Here is a 9,692-nt window from a genome sequence, read left to right on the forward strand (position 1 = left end):
TTGGAATCAAGAGTGTCCATAAGTTTTCCATTCCAATGCACAAGCATTATAGGTGATGGCATCCAATTTTCTTTGATCTTTAAACTTATTTCAGGTACGATGGCGTTTCTATACGGGTGGGCTGTCCTTGCATTTAGATATAGCTTTTAAGGGTCACCCCCACATGGTGCTACGAAAGAATACACAATTGCACTAAGTTGGGTTGATGAGATGTTGTAACGGATACTGCATGAAACAAAATCAGGATTTTTCAATATATCATATGGAACAAAGATTTCTATGCCACATTTAACTAATCTTCTGATATTAATGAGAATAATATATAATATTATTTAACTCTGGTTTAAATTTTATTATTCTAGCTTCATCCTCTTGTCTTCTATAATCTTTCAATTTCATCAAAGTAATGAATTCCATACAGATTTATGCTTTTCATAAATTCAATATCATCAATGGCATCTTCTTCAACTTTAGTTATACCCTTTTTCATAGCGGCCATGTCCTTTAGAACTGTGTTCTTATAAAATTTCATTGTCAAATTCAGTTCTGATTTAAATTTTATTATTCTAGGTTCATCTTCTTGTCTTCTATAATCTTTCAATTTCATAAAAGTAATGAATTCCTTTTCATTGTAATCTTTGGTTACTCTACCAATACTGTTTCTGCCTTCTAGAGTAGGGATATTGGCTTTCTAATAGTGTAAGAGCACATTTTCTATAGTTAAAGATAAAACTTAATCCCAGTGGAAATCTTTAAGGTTTGATAAAAGGCATAACAATACTTGTCTCTGTGTTGGCAGTTTGGAACCTTTAATTTTCTTGTCATCATCTCCAGGAATGGTGCCAAGTAAAAATTTCATATATTTTTTATGTACTTTTTATCCATAATAATTTACTACAAAATACAATAATAATAACATGTAATAACATATCATAATGTTTATCTAAAGATATATTTTTTTCTGAATGGAGTTCAAGTTACAGTTCAAAGTCATTAATAAATAGTAATAAACTAATCTGAAGTAAACTTCTGATATTAATGACAATAATACATAATATTAGAAAAAATTGATAATAACAATAACATTATTTATTATGTGATACAAAATTGAAAACAAATATATGTGTTGTTTTCTTTCGTCACCATAATTTTATTGTCCTTGTTTCCACACTTGGACGGGTTAAATGTTAATACCATTTACACGACCTTGAGTACCTTCTTATTTAACTAAAGTATTTTTACTTATAATTTTAAAAAATTTAAAGATGACCTGGTGCAAGTAATGAAACAAAAACAAATTTAAATAAAATAAAGATTGTTAAAAACAATAAAATGGCTCAACTAACAACATCAGGGTTGAACTAGGGTCGAGGGGTCAGGAGTCAGGGGTATCCCCCTCTGGCCCCTGCCAGCCATGAAGGTCCTAGGCCTCACTGTAAAAAAAGATGAACAAGTAAAACACAAAAAAAAAACATATAGATAATAATAATAAATAATATTTGTATGCTTCAACTTTGTAAAAACAATGCAAAAAATATTGTATTTCTAGAAGTAAATTACTTGTCACATTTACTGAATAATATTATTAGAAGTAATATTCAGTAAATGAGACAAGTCTCCAAAAAACCAAAATTAAACCCTTAAGTGATTTAGAGTTTAATTTATTTTGTGCTTCCAACGTTTTGCTACCATAAGGGCCTTATCTATGTTTTGCCCCCAGGTCCCTTGCTGCCAGTCAGATCCTGCTCAATATATTGGATTAGATAAAAATGATAAAAAAACAAAAACTTTGCCAGGTCGGAGTTGCCACAAAAATTGTGCAATCTTCTTAAAACTTCATATAAATGCTAATTAGACCAATATGCAATACTGAAATTATGAACATCCCTCTGCGATAAAAAATTAATATGTTAGGGGCAACTGTCGCACCCTAATATATGTATATATATATATATATATATATATATATATATATATATATATATATATATATATATATATATATATATATATATATTAGGGTGTGCCGATTTTTTTTTTTTTCAAATATAAAAAAAGAGTAGTAAAATAATGTAAGTTTACGATTAGCTAACTACAGGGAAACTTTAAAAACTAAATTCCAATAAGTGCAAGCTCGGTAAATTTTGATTTCAATATTTCACATTTTTGGTCGTTTTAGACGTTTGTCATTATATTTATATTTTTTTATGGAATAGCGCTGATAATTTTTTTTTTATCAATTCACAACGCACAACATGCATAGGTGTAGGAAAAGAGTAAAAAAAAAAAAAAAGATTATATAACAATAAAGGTCAAAGTTTTTAGCTTTTTAAACATTTTTGAAAAATTATCTACTTCCCTACATTTTCACGAGGGTTGCCATATCTTTTTTGCTTCTCTTTCGTGACATTAAATGTCTACCTACAAGTTGAGCACGTATATATGATTCTTTTCGCTCATGTGTGTAAACATGGCTTGCAGCTTCAGTTATATAAGTTATATACTAGTTATATTCAGTTACATACTAGTTGATATAAGACAAGTCTCGGTCCCTCAACCCAACTTGAATGAACTTTAATATTAAACCAGTTAGGTAAATAAACACTAACAATAAAATTCACAATTATTTTTAAATTATCTAGATTTGTATCAGTAAGACCATGATTAGACACCCAATTTCTGCAAAATCGAAGTGCTGTTGTTAGCCATCTACTGTGACAGACTGGTCCGATTTGCAGCATTGCTAACCTGATAAGCAGATCTCCAGTCTTTATTGCTTGACAAATTTAATAAGCATAACTTTGATCAGTGCTTAAATCATTAACAATCTTCTGACTGAGATAAATCAAAGGAGAACCTAAATTTATTTTAGCAAATTTGGTATTGATTTCAATCTCAGTTGCTGTGTCAAGCATTTTCCTAAGTGGTCCAGACCATTTATTATGAGAAAGTATTGGACCATCTAAATGTTCAATTAAATGTCTTAACCTTAATTCACCAGTATGTAGATCACAAACAATCCAAACTAATCTTCTATTTAACTTTTTTTCTACCCATTGCATGACTCCGCCCACCCAACCAGTATTGACATTTGTGCTATATCCTCCAATAGCCATGAGATTTTTATTTTGATTTTTACTGTTTAACCAGTCAACTATGTGATCTGCAATAACTTCAGCCTTTTTTTATTATTAGTAATATCTGGAACAAAATGAAAAAGATAGTCACCACCAGGGTCTTTTACAACAGAGTAATTTTCTTCTTTAATGAGACTAGGAAAACTTCTTTTATTTGCTTCTACAAACATTTTTGTAGCATCTACTCTCCCGTCAAAAAAAAAACATGACACAGGGTTTTTTCTAGGTCAACCTCAAACTGATTGTCTAATTCTTTTGACAATTTTTCCTTAGCCATTTTTACCTTGTTATGATCTATAATAAGATGGCAATCACTCTTGCTTATAATCTTTACATCTATTAAAGCTGCTGTAGCAATTTCAGCTGTTTCTCTTAAACTTGTTTGGTGTCTCATACTAGCCAAAGCAATATCTTCGATACTCATAGTATTATAAATTGAACATGTTTGATTCAGAGAAGATTTATATTGAATTTGATTATCAACTTGGATTGTTTTCTGACCACTGCCATCTTTAAATGATGACGAGCAACTGTTTATACAAATTGTTTGAACATTTTCACTATACTCATAATCCTGAGAAATAAAATAAATTGTTTATATTTTTAATCTGTATTTAAACTAAAGTGTACACAACTAAGAGATTTTAACTTACTTGCTCAATATGTGGAAATAAAAGAGATAAAGATTCATTCTTCTGCATGCAATTGATTTGTTCTATTTGATTGAATGTTTCATCTGGCTTTAAAATAAGTGATATATATATATATATACACACACACACACACACACACACACACACACACACACACACACACACACACACACACACACACACACACATATATATATACATGCTTGAGCATGTGATGTAATTGTTCAAGCTTTCTACTTAAATAGTTACCTTTTCTTCTTTTTTTTTTTCATTGTTCTTTGTTTTTGTTGTTTTATTTTAATTTTTTTGGATTCTTTCCTATCTGCACCACCAATATGGAAAGTTCCAAAACTGCCAATTTTAGTCCTCTGAGAGTGGATGAGCTGAAGCTCTAAAATCGGTATTTTTTCATCTCTCTTACATTGACACTTTATATTAATTTTTTCCACTCTGAATCACATTTGTACACTGAAAAAAGGATTAGCTTACATTTGCAAAAGAAGATGACTACAAGATTGTCTAATTTTAAATTAAATCTTTCTTTTTCAGCTTTTTTACCACGTCCAATACTAAAAGCAACAGCTAATATCCATAAACACTTAAGTTTTTTGAAAATTGTTTTTTCATGAATGACAACAGGATACGTAAAAAGTGCATTTGCTTTCAACCATTGGCCAAGTAAATCGGGTAACATATCGGTTACTAGGTGATCTACAGTATAGTTCCAAACATTTTTATCATTAATATCTCTTAAAAATATACCATATCTTAGCATATGTCTAACTGTTGGAAGCTCAGATGTATAGAGTTCTTTTCCACTTCCTACAAGATTACTCATTCTAATAGATAATGCATTCCTTGTTCTTTTTGACATTTTTATGTCGAATTGTTTCCGGAGCTTTCCTTTTGGTCCGATTATGATGTATTAATTAGTTTTTAAAGAAAAAAAATGAAAATTTGCGAATTATTGGTTATAACCAAAATAAGTGAATTAAGAATCAAAATTTACTAAGCTAGCACTAAAATGATTTAATTTTTGAAAATATCACTTTTCTTAAAAAATGGCGAAGTTATATTTTTTCACTACTTTTTTTTCGAAATTTTACCTAAAAAACTGACAAACCCTAATATATATATATATATATATATATATATATATATATATATATATATATATATATATATATATATATATATATATATATATATATATATATATATATATATATATATATATATACTAGGGTACGTCACTTAAAAAAAAATGAGCAAAGAAACTTCTAGCATCAATATTATAGTGCCAATATGTATAATAAGTAAAAATTCGAAAAAAAAATTTGAAAAAATTTTTTTTTACCTACCGGGGAACTGGTTCTTTTGTCACCGTAAAATCGTAAATTATCCTTATATCAGAACGTAAAGTTTTCGAATTAAAAAAAATTATATCTCAGTGAACATCTGTGAACTTTTCATTTTATTTGTGTATAACACATGAAAAAAACTGGGGAAATGATTGACATTGAAAAACCAAGTTTAAACTAGGGCCGACGAGCTGGGAGCCCGGGGGGTTACCAGATCTTTTTTATTTTTTAGAAATATCAAGTAATATTAAGTAGTAATAAAAAAATTAGAAAGAACAAAAAAATTACCTACCTACCAGGGAATTTGTTTATTTTTAAAATGTCAGATATGAAAAAGAAAAAAACAAATGACATTAATATTAACCATTTGTTTGGCATAGTGACATATTCATATTAAAACATATTTACTGTATATATAATCAAATTCAAGTGTCTGTTAAAAAAATGTTTCTTAGATCTTTTTTAGAGTGCAGCTTAGGCATTAATAGTCTATGAGCCAACCTAGCCCTGACAAATCCATCTCTTCTCTCGAATCCACAAACAGATGCAGATGCATCTGTCACCTCTTTTACCGCTCTTTCGCAAGATTGTGTGTGTAGGGGAAAGTAGGGTGCTTCAAAAGGTATCTCTAAGAAATTGTCAAGATCTTTTGTAGATATTTGACATGTAAATACAGGTTCTGATTTATCTTCTTTGTCCCAGTTGATCAGTTCTTGTATGGATATAGCTCCCAGATTGAGTTGGACCTTCTTCCTTATCCTCAATTGAGTGTCTCCATACTCCGAACTTTTCCGTACCTCTTTGATGGTTTTAATGGCAAATCTCCTAGATTCTTTATCTGAGCTTGCTATAAGGGAAAGAATCAAAGATTCAGAATGAGCAAAATAAGCTCCATTTTTTATGTAGGGAGTAACAATTTCTTTTATCTCATCCTCCTGTTTTCTTAGCAGCCTTAACAGTGTTACTATGTGTTCCGGGGCCTCAACAATACTGTGTTTCACTTTGATTTTATACCACATGTGAAAATACACTTGAACTACCCATTTTAAAATTAAGTGAAATCTTCTTAGCACATCATCAGTAAAGCCATGGTTACTCATATGGAGAAAAATAATCGCTTCGCCAATAGTAAACATGTTTGACTACAGGCAAGATGGACCCAAATCTTAAAATGGCTATATGTGGCAATTTGTCTCATAGCAGATATGAGACAAATTGCCACATATAGCCATTTTATGATTTGGGTCCATCTTGCCTGTAGTCAAACATGTAATCAGTTTATAGCAGAGAGCTGAATCTGTTGACATTGAACTTAGAATTTTTTCAGGGATCTGGATTAATGGTTCCAACTGCGCAATAGGTTCAAATGTATCATGTCTTTCCATACTGTTTACTTTTAAAAGAGCTTTTCCAATTGGTCCAGTGAAACCAACATTTGAATTGGTGGGTCCATCCAGAGTGACAATAATGTGCCTCAAAGGAAGCTCATTGCAATGTGGCATACAAATAGACCAGAAACACTTTCTACCTAACAATTGTTCAAGATTTGTCAACAAACCTCCATCTTTCCCTGAACCAGTTACAGCGTTTGTTGAATCTCCTCCTATTACTTCTAGAGATTTATGTACTCCCCGAGGAACCATCCAGTTAAATAGTCCAATAGCTGCTTGTTTAGCAGGCTTATTAGGAGGTATTGCCTTCATGGGTGTAAAATGTGTAATATAGTGACCGTCAGGTTCAGAAGTAACAGTAATGTGTTCTTCTTTTACAACCCTTTGATGAAATCGTTTTGTTACAGGATTGTGCTTTAAAGCTCTGGTAAAATCTTTTCTGCTATCAGCAAATATACCTTTGATAGATTGTAATTGAAACTTCATTTCTTTAGATGTCTTTGCTTTAGTCATTACTGCTTTCCTAGCCCTAATAACTTTCTTAGGATCTACAGCCAAATAGGACATTTCAGGTGTTAAAAAGTTACCAAGAATAAGGTCTTGAAGAAAAGCTGAAACTACTGCTGATGTTGCAACTGGTGAAATATTAAATCTCAAAGAAGCTTCAGCAGTATTAATAATGGACAAAAAATTTAGTTTCCATTTATCTGTTGAAGCAGGTTCATCTTCCATTTCTATTCTATTTGAATTATCATCACGTATGAAAGACTCAACATAATCTTTACTTTTTGAAGTTTCTTCCTCTTCTTTTTTTCTAATTTTGTTTTTCTAGACTTGACTTTCTTTTCAGCTTCCTCTTTTCTAAAGAAACCTGTCTAGCTGTTTCCTTAGTATCAAGTCATTTGATATTTTGATAGTGACCCCGTTTTTTCTCTTTCAGCTTTTAACCAAATAAGTTCACTTTTTGGAATCTTATTTTCCCTCGGACAAGTACACTGAATATGTGCAAAATCTAGACAACTATTTAATTTTGAGCATTTTTCATTACATAAAGTGATTTCACATTTACAAGATGTAATGTCAAGCAATTGATCTAATTTAATTTCCCATGTAGAAGCAGTTTTTTGGGCTGCTTTTCCTCTAGAAATTTGACTAAACTTATTCCAGGCTAATTCTATTTTTTGTACCAAAGATATCTTGTTTATTACCAAAGGAAACTTGAAAAGAGCATTCGATCTTGTCCACTGTTGAAGAACCAAGTCTGCTAATTGTACACTAAGTTCTCTTACAGACATAAGCCTCCTTAAAAACAAAACAAAGTGAATACAAGTAAATACAAACAATATTTCTGCAATCTTTAAATTTAACTTTTCATTACATACTTGTCAATATCTTTTTCAATGAGCATACTTTCTTGTATTAAAAGACCCTTTCTCAGGATATCTCTAATAGTAGGCACTTCTGAAGGATTAAGATCATTACTTCCACCCAAATACAGTAAAAATTTTGACTCTTTTTTATCCAAATTGAATCTAGTAATTTTAGGAGCACTCATTCTTCCTATTAATATTAAATAAATACTAGCAATTAACAAAACTGGAAATCAACCAAACCGGAAGTAAAGTACTTTTGTACCGCATTTTCTTGTATGAGGTACATAAATGCACTTACGGAAGTAATTTATTTCCAGTTTTATTGATTGCTAGTATGAATAAACAAAAACATGGTTAACAAAAAATATTTCAGAATGTGATGTATTGTACTTTTTCCAGAGTACATAAAGAATAGTACATTAGTACAGAAGTGTGTATTATGTACATTGTGCGCAAACTACACTTTTGTATTAATGTAATAAACGTAGAAAATAATGTGCACTTCTGTACAATGCAATAAATGTAGAGATAACTGGTGAATGCAAGTAAATACAAACAATATTTCTGTACAATGTAATAAATGTAGAAATAAATATTTAAAAATAACCTACAACTTTTCCGAACTTTGCATTTCTAAATATACAGGGCAGACGACACGGTTCTCAAAGTTGGGGGAGTTGTGGGGAGCACAATCATCAACTACTAATAAAGGTCCTCCATATCTAAAAACTTCAAAACCTTTGTAAAAAAAAAAAAATTTTATAGAAAAAGTGAGGGGAGGGGGCAGTGACCCCTTGATCCTCTGGCGTCATCAGCCCTGGTATAATCTCAATTTTTCAACGCCAATCATGTTACCTTTTTTTTATTATTTGTTAGATACAAAGAACATCAAAATCGAACTAAACTCACTGAGATATAACTTTTTTAAATTTGTGATTTTTTACAATCTGACATCTTCCTAAAAGAACGAGTTCCCCGGTAGGTAAAAAAAAGTTTTTTCAAATTTTTTTTCGAATTTTTATTTATTATACATATTGGCACTATAATATTGATGCTAGAAGTTTCTTTGCTCATTTTTTTTTTAAGTGACGTACCCTAATATAATCTCGAGTCGAAGCAGGTCTTGATTCGCGAATCAAATCAAATCACGAATCGAATCACTAGTTGAAAGAAATTTAAGTTTTTATCTTTATTTTTATGTATACTATACAAAATATTACAAAATTTGAATGGTATTTGAACGAACTCTTTTTGTTACTTCTAGCCCAAATTAACCGTTCCGCATTTTGCTCGTAATGACTATTGCGTTTACTGTCGATCACTCCTCCTCCCACAGAATTAACTCGAACAGTTTGTAGCTTGAACAGCAAAAAAATCAGTTGCAACTTTGGATAATAAAGGGAAAATGTTACGTTTGTTTTTCCAGTAGAAAATAGAACAATCTGAACGTCCCAACGTTTTCTCTTCGATTTATGCAGTAGTTTCAAAATTTAATTGCTGATATAATGTTCTTTTCTCTGGTAGAGTACGATTTTTAGTGATATGTTCAAACATTTTATCAAAATTCCATTTGCTTCAGATGACAAATATTGCTACTTCGAGTTGAATTTCAGCGGGAATCATAGTAATATTTAAATAGTATTTTTTTTCAGATGCCATTAGATAAAACTTTACGATTGTATCTCTGCCAAAGTAAACATTTCTGATTTAAATTGAGGGTCTAAGAGAGTAGCGGTAAGAAAAGCGTCTTCACTTAAATCATACCTCATTTCCAACT

General features: G+C 30.6%; 2 pseudogenes across 1 annotated transcript; both read right to left on the reverse strand.

Moving 5' to 3' along the window:
• Positions 1–2,786: 2,786 nt before the first annotated feature.
• LOC149885858 (uncharacterized) lies at positions 2,787–4,565 on the reverse strand (annotated as a pseudogene).
• A 1,389-nt stretch (positions 4,566–5,954) lies between these two features.
• On the reverse strand, positions 5,955–8,687 carry LOC149885859 (uncharacterized; annotated as a pseudogene). The gene is made up of 2 exons (XR_016454474.1): positions 6,338–8,687; positions 5,955–6,268 (listed from the first exon to the last, which is right to left on the reverse strand). The product of XR_016454474.1 is annotated as an uncharacterized LOC149885859 (transcript).
• Between the last annotated feature and the right edge of the window lie 1,005 nt (positions 8,688–9,692).

The sequence above is a fragment of the Hydra viridissima genome, unplaced genomic scaffold, assembly GCF_058129835.1.
Source record: "Hydra viridissima isolate aposymbiotic clone 2 unplaced genomic scaffold, HvirCarnegie_v1 scaffold_7, whole genome shotgun sequence".
Classification (NCBI taxonomy): Eukaryota; Metazoa; Cnidaria; class Hydrozoa; order Anthoathecata; family Hydridae; genus Hydra; species Hydra viridissima.